This window comes from Triturus cristatus, chromosome 2_2 (assembly GCF_964204655.1).
Source record: "Triturus cristatus chromosome 2_2, aTriCri1.1, whole genome shotgun sequence".
Lineage (NCBI taxonomy): Eukaryota > Metazoa > Chordata > Amphibia > Caudata > Salamandridae > Triturus > Triturus cristatus.
Genome location: NC_140582.1, coordinates 1,066,754,018 through 1,066,774,134, shown reverse-complemented (window position 1 = coordinate 1,066,774,134; position 20,117 = coordinate 1,066,754,018). Strand labels below are relative to the sequence as shown.

Below are 20,117 nucleotides of genomic sequence, written 5' to 3'. Positions count from 1 at the left end.
TGCTTCAGTCTTCCATTTGCTTAAGTCATCCATTGCAGTACAAGAGGGCTACTTTCTCTACTTCACTTGCATTCCTTGTCCCCTCTATTTGTTCATCTCTGTATTTAAATTTGTCTGCTGAGGCCTTGCTTGTTACTTAATGATTACCTCCACCCAGCCCCCATGTTCGTTCTGTCAGACATCTTTGGAATGTAGCCCAATGTAATTACTAGTAGCTGCCTGAATCCAGGAATTTCACCCATCGCTTTTTTGGGTACTAATATTGCTGTAAGATCATCCAAAGCTCTTACAAGTGCATGAAAAGTATGAACTGGTCACCAAGCCTTGGTAATATAGTATGCGTATACTGTTCGATTAGTGTATATAGATCCTCTGCTGCTCTGAGCCTTGTTGCTCTGAGTGTATAATGCACTTTTAGTCCTGATGCCCATGGGTGGAAGTCTCCAAACTTTTAGCCTTCACCTCTCCTGCTTTGCTAAATTCATTTTTGTTGGCTTTAGGATTCTAGCACTGGTTAGAAATGGTAAAGTGCACAAAGTGCTTGTGCTCCATCCTCTAAACTGGCTTGTATTCAATTGGCCCTTTTAATGTACTGGTAAATACCTAGTAAAGTGGTAGTGCAAGGCCACACACTTAAGTAGCCTTTTTAAGCAGGTCTCGTGTTTGTGAATGCATCCTGTGTGCATTTTTAAACTGCCATTTCAACCTGGCAAAATAACCCTTTTGCCAGGCCTCAACCTTTCTTTTTAATATTACCCCAGGGCAGCCCAGAGGGCAGGGTGCAGTGTATTTAAAAAGTAGGGCATGTACTTTTAGGTTTTCCCTGTCCTAGGAGTTAGTCTCGTGTTTTTCACTACTGCAAGGCCAACCTCTCCAATAAGATAACAGTAGGTTACCTTTGCACATTTAATATGTGAAAACATTTGATTTGGAGCAGGCAGGGATGCTCAGTTTGGTCTCAAATGAATTGTAATTTAAAACCTGCTTTGCTGGTAAGGTCAGATTTTTAGTCCTAATTTTAAAAACAGCATCTTCAGAAAGTTGACATTTTCTTGTCCTAACAATTTGGTGCCTATATCCTGGGTTACATGACTTGGTATAGTTGGCAGTTGGCCTTTATGTATTCCTCCCAAGTAATGATAAAAATGGAGACTAGGTGTTGTCATGGTTGGCCATTTTGCCAGGATGGAAGGGGCGGAATATTCACCTACCACACTAGCACTTCAGAGAGGCTGCCTCAGCACACTCAGAAAGGACTTTCCACCAGTCTAGTGTTTCCCCTGAGACCCTTGGAATCCAGGACAGGGGGATGGTAGGAAATTAGTGAACCAGATGTGGTGGTGGTAAGGGGGTAAGTCACTTCAAAGGTGTCACCAGGTATAAATATTGGGCCCTCAGATCAACTCTTCACATCACTTCTGGAGATGGAAGACTCAAAAAAGGGACTGATCTGCTGCTGGAAGGAATGCCCTGCTGCCTGAGGAAGGAAGACTGGACCGGTTCCTTGAACCCAAACCACAAGAGTGACTCCAAGGGCTAACTGAGTGACACTTATGAATGCTTCACCTTGTTAAATGACCTCTGTCAGCGCAGCTCAAAGGAGTAGGTCTGCATAAATTATTAGTTTTTTTTTGTTTGGATTGAACCTTAGTATTCTTTTCAATGAACCTATTATACAAATCCATACCTACATAATATGATGTTCGTGAGATATTCATATAATGGTACTATGGGTGGTACCAAATTTTAGCAGCACAAACTCCTAATAAAAATTAATTTTTGCAATTTTTTTCAATTGAGACGAATGTATTTGCAAAAGTCATTGAAGCGCTCTCTATCGATGTGTACTGTCATTAAAGAGACAGGAATTAGAAATGTTCACATCATGTTGGACAATAAGCCTGAAAGGACTGTTGCAAAGATGCAATTCTATCAATATATTAATTGACCATTTAAGATCTCTGAACATGTGACTGCTTATCGAAGATGCACATCTGTAATCATTCAAACAATTGATCCAGTTAGTGTTACACTTCCTGCTAGTTTCCTCAATATGCCTGTTCCCAAACAATAGTGACATTGGGCGGGCCAAATCTTCTCACGGCTACTCATTGAAGTGTCTGTAGATATTCTGTGTTTCATTTTGTGGTTGACTAGTTATTCTGTAAACACCAGGACAGTTTTGCATTGCTTTCATTTGCAATGTAATGATATCCATCCCAAGATTGCTGCCATGCATTTGTATTTGAAAAGTAGCAATCTTTCAATCCGTGTTAAAATTAAAACGAAAAGCATTTCAAGGAAACTGCTGTGCTATCACCTGTGTGAACATCAAGAGAATGAAGGGCGACCCTATATTCCTAAGAACGTAGGTAGCATTTCAATATTTTGGGTAGAATTTCAATACTTCAGATTAAGGGTTATTGACCTTAATTCCTTGCAATGGCCTGAGTTTTTTCAAATTGAATCTTTAAAATTCAAATGCAGTGTTTCTCTGTTAAACAGGTAATACATTAATCTGACAAACACAGTGATACATTCCTTACCTTAGAATTGCCCCCAGGCGTCAGACTGATCCAGAAAGTTTTTGTCAGCAGTACCCCTGCATGTCTGAAGGTGGCGTTGTGCGGCTCTGCGTCCGTCGTTGGCGTTGTGGTCGCAGAGATGACGTAGCAGCAGCTACTTAGATGCTGTCCTCGCGCGCTGACAGTTTTCTTTTTCCGCGCCAGCAAGCGCAGGTCCGGAGAGTAGTAGCCCTAGTCATTTTTTGACAGTTATTGAGGCTTTTTGTCTCGTTTTTTTTTCTTTCTTTTTTCTCGAGTCGATCGACTCCTGGTGTCATAGGGATGCCTGGTTTTAAGGCTTGCATGGAGTGTCATCGGATTAGGTCGGTGACTGATCCGCACCGCGTGTGTCTCTACTGCCTGGGGCGCTACCACGACCGTAAGTTGTGCCCCGACTGCCAGGCCATGGCGCAGAAGACTTTGCAGGAGCAGTCCCGAAAGTTGCTGGAAGTCCAGCAGTCGAGTCCGCGCTGCTCAAGGTCCCGGTCCCGTGGTGAGGTCGAGGGACTGGTCGCAGAGCCATCACTATTGTTCTTCTGGATTGAAGTCTTAGCACTCTGACTAAGACGAAGCACAAGAAGTTGAAGAAGTGTCATCGCTCGACGACTTCCTGTCGCGGCTGAGGGTACGGGTGCCTCCCCTGCAGTTCCGGCGGAGCCTACGGTGTCGCCTTCTGCCTACCCGCCCTTCCCGGGTCCGTCGGCGACTCTGGCCCAGCTCCAGTAATTTCTGGCAGCCATGGCCCGCCTCTTTGGGCCGTCTGGCCCTGCGGGTCTGACTGGGGGTCCTCACCCTTTACTGTGGGCGGCTCCGACATCGCTGTCTGCTTCGGACCTGGCGCCGCCCAGCCCCCAAGGAACGAGGCCTGGATCCTGGTCGAAGCCAGTTGACCTCTTTACACCTCCACTGACGCCGACCCCATCGGCACCACCTCCGACGTCTCCCATAGCACCGGACGACGCCAGCCCCAGTTTCAGACCTGACATGGACACGGAGCCGGAACGTCATCGCTCGACGCCTATTCTGACGCCGATGGGGCCTTTCTACCCCTATGCCCGACCTCTTTACTTTTGGCCTGTACCTCAGCCTCAGGAGGAAGGAGAGGACTGGGAGGGGTCTGAGGACCTTCTCTCAGCTCAGTGTGGGTATGACCCAGACTGGATTGAGGATCTGGGGAATGCCAGCTGTCTTGACACATCTTCTGATCTTGGCATGCTCACTCCTCCTACCGTGGCTATGGAGGAGGGTGCAAGTTATGCAGTGGAGTTGCGTAGGTCAGTGGAGGCCCTCAATCTCCACCTCCTTACTGTGGCCGTTAGGACTAACCACCTGACAGAAGTGCTTCAGCCGGCTACCTCTGCGGAGACACTGCTGCCTTTCAATGAGGCACTTTCTGACGTTCTTTTGTGCACCTGGTCGAGGCTCAACACAGGGGCTCCTGTGGATAGGAACGTGGCCCGACGCCATCACCCGTCCCTGGGCGACCCCCTTTTCCTCTCCCAACACCCCACCCCTGTGAGCTTGCTTGTCCAAGCCTCAACGTCCCAGAGCACATTCCCTACCACACTAGAACAATTTGGGAAGAAGATATTTTCATCTGCCAGTTCAGGGCTATGGTCTGTGAGCACTGCATGCCTCTTGGGCCGTTACTCCCACTCTGTGTGGGATACGGCGGCTAAAGTGCTGCCTCAGTGTCCGGAGGAGGCGCGGACAGTGCTCTCGAAAGCTATTGCTGAGGTGAGAGATGCAGCCAAGTTCACGATACGATGTGGCCTTGACACTGCCGACTCATTGGGCAGAGCGATTTCTACGGCGGTGGCGCTACGCTGCCATGCCTGACTGAGGACTGCTGGCTTCTCAGAGGATGTCCAGAACCCCCTGATGGACATGCCCTTTGATGGCATTCGCCTTTTTGGCAGCAAGGTAGATAGCGTGGCACCGGAAGGGGCGCCCTAGCACGTTCGCTTCAGAGCTACAGGCCGCAGCAGTCTCAGCGCAGCCACGGACGTTGGAACCGCAGAGGCGGTTCAGGTGGCCAGCAGGCGGGTCAGTCCAATTCCACCCCAGCCACTACTGCCCCAAAAACCTTCCTAGTCCAGTCTTTCAGGCCCATCAACACCAGTGGGTGGCAGGATTTACCATCACCTCCCTCACTGGCACACCATCACCTGGGACAGGTGGGTTTTAGACAGTCCGGAGGGGCTACTCCTTCCCCTTCTAGACTACCTCTCCAGCCATGCCAACCCAGTACCACTGCATGTCGGGGGATCACTTGGCACTTCTGTAACAGGAAGTCGCGGCCCTCTTGGCCAAGGGGGCTATCGAGCGCGTTCCTGCACCAGAAGTAGGAAGTGGTTGTTGTTCCCACTACTTTCTGGTGCCCAAGAAGGACAAGGGCCTGCGTCCTATCTTGGACCTCAGGGACGTCAATCAAGATGCTAACTCTGGCGCAGGTCTTGTCTGCTCTCGACCCAGGAGACTGGATGGTATAGTTGGACTTGCAGGACGCATATTTCCACATTCCCGTCCTGCCGGCCCACCAGCATTACCTGCAGTTTACGGTAGGTCACAAGCGTTTTCAGTTTACCGTGCTCCCCTTTGGCCTTACCAGCGCCTCTCGGGTGTTCACGGAAGTGATGGAGGTGGTCGCCGCTCATCTGCGCAGATCAGGGTTTCCAGTCTTCCCCTATCTTGACGACTGGCTGTAGAAGGCAGGCTTGCCCCAGGCAGTCGTTTCCCACCTCCAGACTACAGCCGACCTCCTGCATTTTCTGGGGTTCTCCATCAATGTGCCGAAGTCGCACCTGATTCCCTCCATCAGAGCGGTTCTGGATAAGACGCAGTTTCGGGCCTTTCCTCTTGAACGGTGAGTCCAGGATATTCAGGCTATGATTCCCATGTTTCGGCCTCTATCCTGGGTTTTGGTCCGGATGACCCTGAGGCTGCTGGGCCTCATGGCCTCCTGCATCCTGCTGGTCACTAATGTCAGATGGCATTTGCGGACTCAGTGGGACCCGAAGTTCCAGTGGGCACTGCATCAGGGGAACCTGTCCGATTATGTCCAGATTTCGGAGGGCACTGCACAGCAGTTGCAGTGGTGGCTCACAAACGGACTTTGGGTCCAGGGCAGATCCCAGTGGTGACAGACTCGTCCCTACTGGGATGGGGGGGGCCACATGGGAGAGGCGGAGATCAGAGGCCTCTGGTCTCCGTCGGATTCCAAGCTCCATATCAACCTTCTGGAGCTTCTGGCGATCAGACTTGCACTGAAGGCATTCCTTCCCTCTGTCAAAGGGAAAGTGGTGCAGGTGTTCAGACAACACCACCGCCATGTGGTACTGCAACAAACAGGGCAGGTTGGGTTCGTGGACCCTATGTCAGGAGGCTCTGCACCTCTGGACATGGCTGGAAAAGCAGGGCATTTCCTTGGTGGTTCAACACTTGGCAGGTTCTTTGAATCTCAGGGCGGACGAACTCAGCCGCAGGTTCATGATGAATCACAAATGGCGTATTCACTCGGATGTGGCGCAAGGTCTCTTTCAACAGTGGAGAGCCTTGGTTAGATCTATTCGCCACCGAAGAGAAGACGTGAGTGGAGTTGCAGTCTGTTGTACGCCTTTCCGCCTATACCACTTCTACCCAGAGTGCTGAAGATCAGGCGTGACTGGGCCCAAGTCATTCTTGTGGGTCCGGACTGGGCCCGAAGAGTATGGTATCCCGAGCTACTCAGTATGACCATCAATCTCCCGATCCAACTGCCTTTTTGGAAGGTTCTTCGGTCGCAGCAGCAGGGGACGGTCCTCCACCCAAACCTGTCCAGCCTCCACCTCTTTGTGTGGAGATTGAGCGGCAGCAATTGATTCCCTTTGACTTGCCTCCTGAAGTCTGTGATGTCATTCTGGCAGCCAGGCATCCTTCCACTAAGTTGGTATACGCCTGCAGGTGGAACAAATTTGTGGCATGGTGCACATCAAAAGCTGTGGATCCCCTTTCTGACCCTCTTTCAGAAGTTTTTCTGTTTCCTTCTTTCTTTGGCCCAACTGGGTTCTGCTCTGGGCACTATCAAGGGCTACCGTTCTGCTATTTTGGCCTTTCTCAGGCTCCGTGATCAGCCCTCTTTTCAAGTCCCCCGTTATGTTATGTTATATGTTATGTTATATTTAATTTGTACAGCTCACTGATAGTTGAAAGTGTCCCGGCGCTTGCTTCAGAAAAAGAGCGAGAAATGCACACAAAACTAAAAAAGCAGCGTTGTTAGTTTTTTCTTAAACAGAGGGTCCTGGGTAGCAGGAAGAGCCAAGGGCAGCAAGTTCCAGGCAAGGCCAGCTTTACGCACAAAGCGGTTCCACCCCAAGTCTTTGGCGATTAAACCTGGGGGTCTGAACCAGCAGCTGAGCAGGCGAGCGCAGCGGTCTCCCTGGTGTGTAAAAGGCGAACCTCTTCTGCAAATAAATTGGGCCAAGGCCATAGAGGGCCCGATGGGCAATGGATAACATTTTGAATTTCAGATGAGATTGGACTGGGAGCCAATGCAAGTAACGCAGGTGAGTGCGAACACTAAGCCTTGATCGCAGACCCAAAAGAAGCCTGGCCGCCGAGTTTTGGACGACTTGCAATTTCTTGACTAGAAAACCCGGGCTGCCAACCAGGAGGGCGTTTGCATAGTCCAAACGGGATAAAATGAGAGCACGGACCACAGTTTCTTTGGCACTACCTGGCAGAAGAGTAAGAAACTTCCTCAAGGTTTTCAGAGTGCCAAAGCAGGTACCGGCCAGCTTCTTCACCTGTGTCGAAATTCAGGTTTTCGTCGAACCAGGCGCCTTTTACTTGTAGTTGGTCAGGGAATACCGGGTGGCCAAAGCCTATCTCTAAAATCCAACGAGGAGCCATACAAAAGTACTTCAGATTTTCCTTCATTGCATTTCAGCTGTGCATTCGCCAACCAATGAAAAACTGAGGTCATACAATGTTGCGCTGCCACAACAGAGTCATCCTCCCTGCTCCAAGAAAACAAGAGCGGAGTATCGTCAGCATATGCCATCACTTTAGCCACCAATGAACTCCGCAAGATAGACCAGCCAGTCACATTGATGTTAAAAAGCAGGGGGCTAAGTGATGACCCCTGCGGCACACCCGTAGTCACCTGCATAGGCACGGAGACACATGGAGCGAGCTAGACGTGCTGCGACCGTTCCTCCAAGAAAGACCTGATTCACTGCAGAGCTGAGCCAGAAATAACTATTTCTGAAAGACGGTCAAAGAGCAGGGAGTGGGGCACGATGTCGAAAGCCGCTGAGAGATCTAGCATCACCAAGGCTGCTTTCCCGCCGGCATCCAAACACTCCCGGATCGCCTCTGTCACCTCTAGCAATGCGGACTCTGTGCTATGAGGCACGAAAGCCGGATTGTGCCGATGAAGCAAGCCTGACACCTCAACATAGTTGGTAAGTTGAGACGTAGCCACCCTTTCGCAAACCTTAGCCAAACTTGGCAGAAGCGAGATAGGACGGTAATTCTCAGGTAACAGAGGGTCAAGTGACTGCTTCTTAAGAAGGGGAAGAATCCGCGCCTACTTCCATGACAGAGGAACATGCGCCTCGCGAAGCGATTTATTGAACATTAGATTCACTTCTGAGTTAATAGTATCTGCCACATCAGATAAAAGTCTGGCAGCACATGGGTTGTTAGGTGATCCTGACTTTAGTGCCTTAAGAATCCTAAGAGTTAGGAAGATCGACCGGTCTAAACGCAGAAAAAGATGGGGCAGATTTTTCCATCGGCCTCGCCAACAAGGCACCTATAAGCTTCCTGGGGAAGTCGAAAACGTCTCTTGGATGCTAATTATTTTATCCCTAAAAAAATTTGCCAAGGTATTACACCAGGTCTCCGAGATAGGTGTCACTACCGCCTGGGGGCTATGGGCCAAGAAATTCTGCACAACAGCAAAAATGTATTTTGGTTGTTATTGGCCCTCTCAATGCGGGCGGAGTAGTGCTGGCCTTTGGCCTCTTCAATGGCCATATAATAAAGTTTTTGTTTGGTTCTAAGGGTGAGTTTAGCAACAGGACAGTAACCACTGGAGCTCCAAGCTCTTTCCAATATTTTGCACGCATGTTTCAGAGTCCTCAACTCAGGAGTGAACCAAGGCTTAGAGTGGGACTCTCTCCTCATCCTTAGTTGACATGGTGCTGACAGTCGCAACCGAACTTGTGATCCAGTCAGCAAACTGGGACACAATTTCCTTCAGGTCCCCCCGAAAGGAGGGCCGGGAGGCTGCCAGAGTGCTACTAAGCTGCCCAGGATCCATTTTCCTAGTGGATGGGGGACGGTGGTGGTTGGCTGGTCGTGAAAGATGCTTAATAGCCCAAGAAAAAAATATGGGGAAATGATGCGACCAAGCAACCGGCCTCGGCCTCGCCACAGATATAGTAAATTAGAACAGATGATATCCGAAGTGTGCCTGCCTTGATGGGTATGGTGCATGACCGGTTGTGAAAGGTTGGCCAAGTGAAGGGAGTCCAGAAGCGCTGAGGAATTCGTCGTCTGTGTGATCAAGGTGGAGATTGACATCTCCAAGAAACACATAATTCCAGAAACGCAGTGCACGCTCTGCCAACGCATCCCCACAGGTATCCAAGAAAACCCTGGCTGATCCAGGTGGTCGATAAATCAGGGACCCCACCAGAGTAAAATGGGCAGAAAGTTGCAGGCGAAAATCCAGACCTCACAATCTCCCAAGAGGGTAGATGTTTCACTAAAGAGACCTACACTCCCTAAACAAAATGGCCAAACCACCACCTCTGCCTACTGGGCGATCCACCCGATGGACATTAAAGCCAGCAGGTGTAGCCAAGGCCACAATGGGATTAGAGAAGGCATCAAGCCAAGTCTCGGTAATAAACAATAGGTCTAAACAATTATCAATAATCGAGTCAGCAACATCCACATAGTGCTTCTTCAAAGATCTAGCATTAATGAGGCATGCACTAACGCTCCCAGGCTTGACTATGTCAGCAGGCATATCAATCACAGGGGGTTCCGGTGTGAGTATGAACCCACAGTCCACACAAACGTAGTCCCTTGTAGACCCTACCCACTTGCCGCTTTGTGACGAGCAAGGAATAGGTCTGAAAGATTTTAATAACTCACTCAAAGTGAATAACATTGCTACCCCCTGAATCGAATCGGGCAGAATGGCTCGCCCTGAGCGCTGACGGGCACAGATGTACTTGCTTTAGGCGTGCTCACCCGCTGCGCGTCCGAGCAGACGCCATTCAAATAGGGTGTGGCTGAAGCCAGTGTGCAGCGTGCATCAACTGGGACGCTGACCGCGAGCAAAGCGAGTCCCGTCCAAGATGGCCGCTATCCCGCAATAGCCTCCCAAGAAAGCAACCAGAAAAGAGTGGAATATAGTGCACTCTGCTTTTTAGCGTTTTAAAAAGTGTCACGCAAATGAAACCATTTCTGTAAAAAAAAAAATTTAAATTCTGAGATGCAACAATTTCACAATTAAAAACATTCCCCGCAATTCCCTCTGCCAGAAGAGCAAAAAAAATGCTTTTTCAATGAGGATAGTTGTAAATAGATTTCTCGAAGACATTACTCACCTTTTCCCTCCTATTCCTTTTGTGATGCCACAATGGGACTTGAACCTGGTTCTAACATATTTAATGTGCGCTCCCTATGAGCCTCTTCACAACTGTCCTCTTCGTCTGCTAACCTTGAAGACTGCTTTCCTGGTTGCCATCCCCTCTGCTAGGAGAGTGAGTGAGCTCCAGGCGTTCTTGTAAGCCTCCTTTTCTATCAGTCCATCCGGACAAGGTTGTCCTCAGGACAAGTCCATCCTTTCACATCGGGCAGACCATCACTTTGCCCACCTTCTTTCCGCATCCTTCTAGAGATGAAGAGAGGCTCCACCGTCTGGACCCAAAACGCACGCTCTTGTTTTACTTGAACCGCACACAACAGTTCCAGGTGGATGACAAGCTCTTTTTTGGCTATGTTGGCGCAAAAAAAGGTCGGGCCGTACACAAGCAGACTGTCTCCTGATGGGTCGTCTTGTGTATCAAAGCCTGTTATTCTCTGGCTAAAAAGGAAGCTCAGTTGGGACTGCGTGCCCATTCCACCAGGGCGACTGCATCCACTACAGCATTGGGACGTGGTGTCCCCCTGCCAGACATCTGTCTGGCAGCTACGTGGGCCCCTCTGCACACTTACTAAGCACTGCTGCCTGGACAGCCAAGTCTGGAGAGACTGCTCCTTTGACCGTTCTGTTCTCCGAGACTTCCTGGTATGATTTTGGTTCGCAGACCCACCACCAGGGTTGGTATTGCTGGGGTATCTATTCGAAGGTAAGGAATCTATCACTATGTGAACTTCAGGTGAACAAGTTACTTACCTTCGGTACCGATACATCTGTAAGAAACATTAGTAGTGATAGATTCCTTACCGCCCCACCCATACTCCCCGTTCTGCGAACTGATTTCTAGGGTTAAGGTCATCCCTTTCAGGGCCCTAGTTTCAAGGCACCAGTGGTCAGTATCTTGCATGGCTCTGCATTTTCTGGCGCAGAAAGTAGTGTACAGAACTGACGGCGCGCGAGGGCTGCGTCTAAGTAGCTGCCGCGATGTCATCTCGGTGATGCCAACGACAGACGCGGAGCCGCACGACACCACCTTTCGACGCAGGGGTACTGCCGACGGAAACTTTTCAGATCCAGTCTGACGCCTGGGGGTAATTCTAAGGTAAGGAATCTATCCCTACTAATGTTTCTTACAGATATATCGTTACCGAACGCAAGTAACTTGTTCTTTGATTCCTACTTTTTTTTTTTTTTTTTTTTGAAAAACCTTTATTGATGTTTCAATCATTTACACGTATGGGCCTACAACCCCTCGGGGCCAGCCGCTAAGTAACCAGGATAATAAAAGCAATTGTCAACACAGGCGGCACCTCGGAGAGCAAAGTCTTCAATCCAATATAGTCCGGCCAATGAGCCGCGCAGGTAGGACACCAGGAGAGAAAGGGTTTTTCATTTTATGATCAGACGAAACAGTAGGATCAGGTGCCAAACAATTTCCCAACAGCGAGAAGGGGCAAGGATAAGAGACGTAAACAATAAGCAGCAATACATTGAATCAATGGCGCAGGCGCGGGAAAGTACGGATGGGGAGAAATATCAAAGATAGTTGCGCCTACAGGTCCCCGTACCTAAAGCCCAGCGAACCCCCCGGAAACTGTGGCACACATGAAGAGCAAACGATTCACAATCAGGGTGGTGTATCGCACTGATCCCAGAAAAAGAAAGCAAAAAGAAACAGAGAAGAAAGAGGAGGCCATGGAAAAAGAGATAAAGACTAAAGAGTCCCCTCCCCCATCCCCCCACCCTGCACCTCTGCGAATGAGTATGGCCCCACCCCCCAGCAGTGTGCCTGTCGCCCTGGAACTAGACCCGAAATATAGAAGAGACAGGGAAAAAAGAGAGTGAGAAAGAGCCCCCCCAGACGGGGGGGCGGAAAGAATATAATAAACTGGAGGAGGGCCTTAAAAACATACCCCCGGCTTCTCCCTCCCGCACAGTGAAGTCTCCCCCCAGCAAACAATTAGCAGCACCAAGTCGACCATATCAAAAAAAAGGGGGGGGGGAATGGGGAGCATTATACACCAACTATGCGAATAACCACGAGAGCGCGCGAACCATGAGTCCGCCTGTCTACTAGGTGACCACCCCCGAAGGATCGGCTTCAGCCTTGACCGCTTTTTGCGATTCTGCCCATGCCTGCCCCTCGACCCAGCACCATGTCCGATGTCCCAAGGTACAGGAGTGTCCAAAAACAGTCGGGAAGCGCCGCACACAGGTGGGGTGGAAGTCTCTGAGCATCCGCACAGACCGCTTCATGGAGGGGCGTCTTTTCCAGTGCCGCCCCAGGATCTGCACTGCACACAAGGTCCAGACAGGCTGAATCAGCCAAATGAGACACACGTTGCTGGAATTGTCCCTGGGCCGCCGGAGACCGCGCAAGGGACAAGGCCATCATCTTCCGCTCAGGTCCAATACCTCCTGAACAGATCAAGTCCACAGTTAGCCGACCACACGATAGCATATTGTCCGGAGTGTCCGGCTGTACACTAATCGCGGGGGGGCCGCAACATCTTCCTCTTGTGCGCAGTGTGGAGAGCCACTGTGTACCTGCGGACCAGCATGCCGCCACTGTCCCAACGCTGTTACCACACCATCTAGCTTCCCCCCCAGGACCCCGGCGCCATGAGCCAAGGAGTAATGAAGGGCACCAAGGGCCTCCAGGAGGTCGCCGTACCCCAGAGCAGCTCCCTCCGATCGCTCCGCCACACTCCCGAAAGTCACACACCCCCAGTCTCGCTGCGTCCCAGCGGACAGGATGGTAGGCTGCATCATGACAAAATGGCCGCTGGGAAGGCCCGACTCGTATTGGGGCCAGGACCCCGGGAACAACGCCTCAAGGTCCACGTCGCTGAAGACAGGGATCCTGGGGCAGGCACAGATTCAGTCGTTGCGCGGTCACGGGCAACAGTCGTCTCCGCCACGGACCAGCTCCCGCGAAAAGCCGGGAGCAGCCCGCAAGGATCAGGGCGAGCCAGGGACGGCGTCCGGCCAGCTCACCGTCAAAGGCAGGGGCAAACGCCACAGAATCCGAGAATTGCACACCCGGGCATGTCCTCAGTCCGCAACGCTCAGCAGGGGGGAGCGGCCGCAGCAAAATGCAGGCCGAGGGGAGCTCCGCTTCGGTGGACCGACTCCACCCAGTCACCACAGGCCGCTGTTGTTCAACTGCCACCCGGCCAAGGCGTCCACTCTAGGTCCCGGCTTCGGGACCGCACGGGCCGCAAAGTTCAGCCGCTGATTTCTCCGGTTGTACGGCAGTCAGAGACCTCGGAGTCACACGATCGGTTGCCACTTTCGTTTACGAACACGATCTCGTAGCGCAGAGTAAGGATCTCATGCAGGATATCCGTGCGGGATGCGGAGGTTCACGGAGCCGGGAATCTACGCTGCCGTCCCGGTCGCCATCTTGGCTCCTCCCTCTGATTCCTACTTTTAAGATGCTGTATAAATAATAGTGAATCTGACACAATCATGGATATATTTTTGTTAACACGTGTGTATGCTTTACAGGGACCTTTTTTGAAACCTTTTTCCTGAAACCAAGAACATTCCAATATGGTCCCACTTGCATGCACGTGTGCGCTCATACAGTGGCCATCTGGAGGACCTGAACAAAGCATTGCCAAAGCTTTTATCTTTGCAATGTCATGAGTGAAACCTATTGTACTTGGCTTGTGTGTTCATTAAACAAATTTATGTAGTGAAGACTAAGCAGCTTAGGTAGATGATTAACGGGAAGTACATTGTAATATATGGTGGAATGAACTAACTGTGATTTAGCATAGATTGCAGTAAAATGAAAAGTGATAGTGCATATAATTGGTAACATAAGAGTGACGAGAACTTTGAGTCAAATACATGCTTAGATAGGTTTTTGATTTATTTGAGCACCTTTATGAATGTTTACGATAGTTACTTTCCTTCCATGCCAACAGATGAGGATCTGTAGCTATCCCACTTTTTCAACCAGACTGCGATTTAATTTGCATAAAAAAAAAAATTACTGCTATGTGCAAGGGAAGTGTCACCACCAAAATCTACAGGGTTTAAGCCTTGTGGGGAATGCCGCAAACAAATGTTTGACCGACCTGCATGTGATTTACCTGTGGTCGTACCATGAGTCCCAAGGCCAGCAGGACTGCACCTTGATGCTCCCCATGCCTTCTGGGAAGCAAAGCTGTTTGTTGCAAAGCTCTACAAGATCCCACATTGTGACCAGTTGAGATCAAAGATGAGGTCAGTCCCATGACTGATCATAATTGCGATTCAAAACGTTGGGCAAGTATAGGGAAAAGAACAGTCTAAGTAGGACTCTGCTCCTTCCTGCCACTCTTGATCTCCCGATAAGGTGAGTGTGGTGTCACCAAGTCTTCCGTTCCCAAAACTGTTCCTGCTTGGACCAGATTCTAACTCTCTTCCTGAGGCAACCAGAGTTTCCAGGGCTATTTTCGACACCACATCAGATTGAAAAATTCGGAGATGCCTTCCTGCTGCTTTTTTGGCTCATTAGTTGCTCCCTCTGGCACACCATTGGGCCCAAAGGAGCCAAGAGGCCTCCCAATTAACCTCTGCTGTTTTGTGCTTGGTATCAGTTGGGGCCTATTATTGCAATGTGGTTGCTAGACTTCTGTAGCGGTTTCTTCTCTGGCACCATATTGCGCACTGGAGCATGGTCCACAGGCGCCACCCTGACCTAGACTTAAGCAGCATGCTTCTCTTTAGGAGCTACAGCCTGTGTGCAACCTTTCTGATTCCCATACAGTGCCCTTGCCACTCGGAGGAGCTTATCTGCATGAATTGTACAATAGTGATTTTGATAATGTTTGTGATGTTGAGTTTGCTTAGCTTAGAAAACCTCCAGAATGGATACGTCCCTGGACACTGGGTTGATTATGCATCCAAGCTCTGGCAGTGCCTCCTTCATTATGGTTGTGCTACAGGTGGAAGAGGTCCTTGACCTTCAACTTTCTGGCCAGAAAGTCAAGACCAACGACTTGACTGATGGCCTTCAGCTTGATCAGACAAGTTCAGAGCCCCTACTCCCCTTCAACGAGGCTCTTACAGAACGCCTTTTGGGGATCTGACCTAATCACTGTTCAGGGTCACCTATTAACTGGCAAAGTGCCATCGCCCAGCTTCTGGCAGCTGAGACTTCCTCGAGTAGTACCCCACTTCTGAGAGCCTTGTGGTGCAGGCTTCTGTGAGCAAAGTCACCTGAATTTGTTCTTCTTCTCCTGATAGAGAATCTAAGAGGATACAGACATTTGGGAACTGTGTATTCTCATGTACATGTTTGGCCCTTCGCTCTGTGAAAGACAGCTATCTTTTGGAATGCTACACTCCTGCTTTGTGGGTTTCATTGGCCTAGGTATTGCCTCTCGTTGGCCATGCAGAATGGTTACGAAGTGGCCAAATTTATAATCTTTTGTGGGGTGGCTACCAGGGACTCCATTGGTAGAGGTGGGTAAAACAGAAATTTTCTTGGAACAACTATTTTAAAGAAACCTTATACTCAAACCCTTCATATGCATCTATCAATCTTACACATTCCTCACACATATATGTATATAAATGAACCGTTTATGCACCCACCTTCTTCAGGACAATTAATAAGTAGTCTCTCTTATAGTTGTCATGAATTCATTACACCTATTTAAAAACACACATTATGAAAAGAAGTAATTATAAAAAAAGTTCATTTTAACAAGGAATTCTTTTTTTTTTCATCGTAGTGTTAAGTGTCTGGCATAGCTTGATTCCATGCCCCGCAGCTTTAAACAATATAAATCCTAATATTACAGTCTAATTATCTAATCAGATCATCTAACAATTGTTTGAGGGTCCAAACGATTATTTAACCAAAATGCATATTGTACTCACACTCTTTCTAATCTTATCATGACATCCTCATATTTACTCATTCTTACTCATTTATTGGGGTGTTGAAGGGAATATATCTCTACCCCAAAGTCATGCATATATGCAAATCTTGCACAATATCATATTCTCAGGAAGGAAATATGGTTATGATTGATGTACATAAATGTCCTTTCTGATATGTTGGATTAACGAATGTTAACATTTAATTTTTCTCAGAGCGCTGGGATCCTGAGCTCTTCTACACACAGGCCTCGTGGTTCTCTTAAATAATAAGGGATATGTATTTCTCACATGCTCTACATATCCTCCAAACTCGTAGTTCTACAACAGGTTATTCAAAGGACATTTAGGTAAATTAACCTGATTTCCTTACTGAGAATGATATTGTGAAAGACTTACATGCATGACTTTGGGTTGGAGATATGTTCCCTTCAAAACCCCAGTAAATGAGTAAGAATGAATAAATATGAGGATGGCATGATAAGATTAGAATGAGTGTGAGTACGATATGCATTTTTGTTAAATAATCGTTTGGACCCTCAAACAATTGTTAGATGATCTGATTAGATAATGGGACTGTAATATTAGGAATGATATAGTTTAAAGCTGTAAGGGCATGGAATCACACTATGCCCAGACACTTATCACTATGATGAAAAAAACAAATTCCTTCTTAAAATGAACTTTTTTTATAATAATTTCCTTTATCATAAAAAAAGTGTTTTTAAAGTGTTTTTAAATAGGTGTAATGAATTCATGACCACTATTGGAGAGACTATTAATTGTCCTGAAGAAGGTGGTCGCATAAATTGTCTAATTGCCACCGAAACGCATCAACGCCCTGTTGGTTGGGAGTTATACCCAAGGAACTTTCGGGGTCCCACTTAACTATTGAACAGTGGACATCGTTTCATGTTTGAGTCCTATTGGGATAACCGTTTTCATGATGTTTTGAATGTTTCACATGTCTTGTCTCAAATTTTTTTAATATACTGTTTATATTTGTAATATTATTTTGGGTAAACACGCTGGTGATATTGTATTGCCAACTGCACCAACCGTGTTTCTGTCACGGGAGGTGGTAGGTACCAACCTTAAGCCGGCTGAAGCAGGAGCGATGCTGGACGTGAATAACCACTTCCCCCTATCTGTGTGTTCCCCCCCCAGAGAAACGTGATTCACCTCGTCTGGGACAACCACAAGGAAGGGGGAAAGGGAAAAAAGGGATAAACGAAACAAAAAGGTAGGGGCCGCAGGACTTGAGGGAAGACTGCAGGGAGTTGTATCGTTCACTCTCTATCCTCATTCGTTCCTGCAGAAAAGACACTTAACAAAACCATAAGTGTGGCCCAATCCCTCCCCCAACTACTCCATACAGGTTTGCAAGTAATACACGTACCTTGTGAGTCTGCCCCAAGCATACAGGAGAGAAGCAAAAGAACACTACCTTGGAAGACAGCAAGCGTTCAGTGAGACAGTCTTCCCCTAGCAGAGGGCGTTCTCCACTGTGTATGCTTCAATGGACTAGGATCCGAACCTCGCAGCGGCTCTCGGTGAAGTAGTAAATCAGTGGTAGCGCTCCGGGTGCACATGTGTCGCCAACCGCCACGTAACGGTATTTACCTAGAAGTCAGAGCTACCTCTGCAGCTCTCTAAAGTTATGCCTTGAAAACCAAAATAAAGCGCTCCTGCGCGTGTGCGTTTGAGCCGACAACAGCTCTCCAAAGTTACGCCAAAACAAATACGAATAAAGCGCTCCTGCGCGTGTGCTTGCGAGCCATCAACAGCTCTCCAAAGTCATGTGACCTAGGCAATCAGTAAGCGCTCCTGCGCTCAAATAATTCTTCCGCAATACCCGCGGTTTACGGCAGCGTGTAGATAGCCCCTGGGTTACCTCAACTCTCGCTCCTATGCGCGTTCATCAAGAAGGTAAGGGCTTGAGGGTGAGAGTTGGCTGAATACAGGGCTCCGCACCTGTGCACAGTGCCGGGGGGTCCGCAGTATGGACGGCAGCCCGAAGGAAGATCATAAGCGCTCACTCGACGAGACGTGTGAGTGCAGCGTTGCGGTGTCTCGAACCCGCACCTTTCTGGGAAACCTTCGGAGAAGTTTTGATGCGAGTTCCAGGAAGAGGCCAGGCACCGCTTACCCGGTACGGTTCTGTGGTTGCGTTGGGGTAATTCAGGAAGCGCTGGAAACATCACGGGCTTGTCGGGACTCGGCGTCTTACGAGGTCATCAGGTGACGAGCCCCGTGTTCCGGGAGGGAAGGGATTACATAGGAAACAGTGGAAAGAGAGGTAGGACACCCAATCTAATTCGTAGCAGGCATTCTGGGAGACGTAGTGCCACATTCATTCTCCCGCATTTCTATCCTCACTTACGCGCTGTGACAGTTTCTTTCTTTGTGGCTATGGTAGAGCTTTCAGTACAGACAACAGATGGATCCAGTATAGCAGTCACTCCAGTCCTTCTGTGGTGAGTTTTTTGGACAATGTGAACAGCACACAGTCTATCTCTTCTGCCCTTCTAGCTGCCGCAGCCTCCAAGGCTCATTAGTATAGCCTTTTCAGCCCACAGCCACCCTGTCATCGACAGTATCTGATGTATTCTGCCAGCGTAGAAAGTGATGACTTTGGACAAGTGGATACTGCAAATTGTCCAGCGGGGATGCTCCCTACCTTTTAATGAACCCTGCCGCACCATTCACAGCGGTTGAATGAGGACCATCTTTCCCTGTTGCACCAAGAGGTGAAAGCTCTTTTAGCTAAAGGAGCCATAGAGAAGGTGCAGGCACAGGAAGTTGGTTGTAGTTGTTAATCCTGGTACTTCCTGGTGCCAAAGGACATCGACATCTGTCCCATTTTAGATGTCTTTGCCTCTCAATGACTTTTTTGGAAGGAGAAATTCAAAATGGTCACCCTGGCCCACATCTGGTCTTCCTCAACCCTGGAGACAATGGTAGTGTTGGGACTAGGCGTCTGGCAGTGAGCCAGGAGCATTTTTTCACTTTGCTCCCTTTGGCCTCGTCAGCACCCCTCGACTGTTTGCGAAATTGACAGCTGTAGTTGCAGCACACCTTCAGAGGTTTAGGGGTCCCTGTCTTCCTCCACTTTGTCTGAAGATGAGCTCGTGGGGTGCCTAGGCAGTACCTGACACCCCCCCCCCCCCTCTCCTCCTTAACCCAGTCCACGTTGACTCACTTAGCATCATTGAAGTTGACGATCAGCGTACCAAAGTCACACTGGACTGCTTCACAGTTGGTTCCTTTCTTCTGAGCCATTCTAGACACGGAGCAAGTTCATGCTTACTACCTGGACCATGGAGTCCAGGACAATTTGGGCTATGATCCCTATATTTAAACCTCTGTCCTGAATTTCAGCAAGGCGGACTCTAAAACTGATGAGGCAGTTATCCTAATGGCCTCGGTTAGGGCACAAGGAGAGTATGATTACTCGAACCCCTTTGTATGAGCATCTGTCCTCCGAATAGGCTGACCCTTCCGGAGGATCACCTGTCCGAGCAGTGGGCCAGGGTTCTGAGCCTGTGCAACCCCTACCTCAATGTTGAGTGATTGAACAGCAATAGTTGATAAGGTCAGAACTTCTTCCCAAATCGGTTGGTATAATCTTGGCAGCCAGGTGTCCCGAATTCCAATCTGTATGTGCCGGCTTTTGGGATAGTATTGTGGCCTGGTGAGGCTCCTAAACCGATTGAACCACTCCATACCATGCTTACCGAAATGTTTGCGTTGTGCCCAAAGCAAAACCTTGTTGAGTAAGGGACATTAAAGGGTACCTATTCGCTTTTAGCCTTTCAACAGTTGCTTGTTTGTCACCTATTGTAATGTGTTTTCTTAAGGGTTTACAACATTTGTTTCCCACTTCTTTTGTTATGCTCCAGAGGGACTCAAATGTGGTTCTACCTTTCTTCATGCATTCTTTCAACCTCTGCATAGCTGTCCTCTATAGTTGCTTACCCTCTAAACTGTCTTGTTGCCATAACATCGTTGAAGTAGAGGAGCGAGTTGTC

At 48.8% G+C, this 20,117-nt stretch overlaps 1 protein-coding gene across 5 annotated transcripts in view; it reads left to right on the top strand.

The window, feature by feature from the left end:
• TACC3 (transforming acidic coiled-coil containing protein 3) overlaps positions 1-20,117 on the top strand; it is a 610,937-nt gene that overhangs the window by 306,048 nt on the left and 284,772 nt on the right. The window lies entirely within an intron of this gene.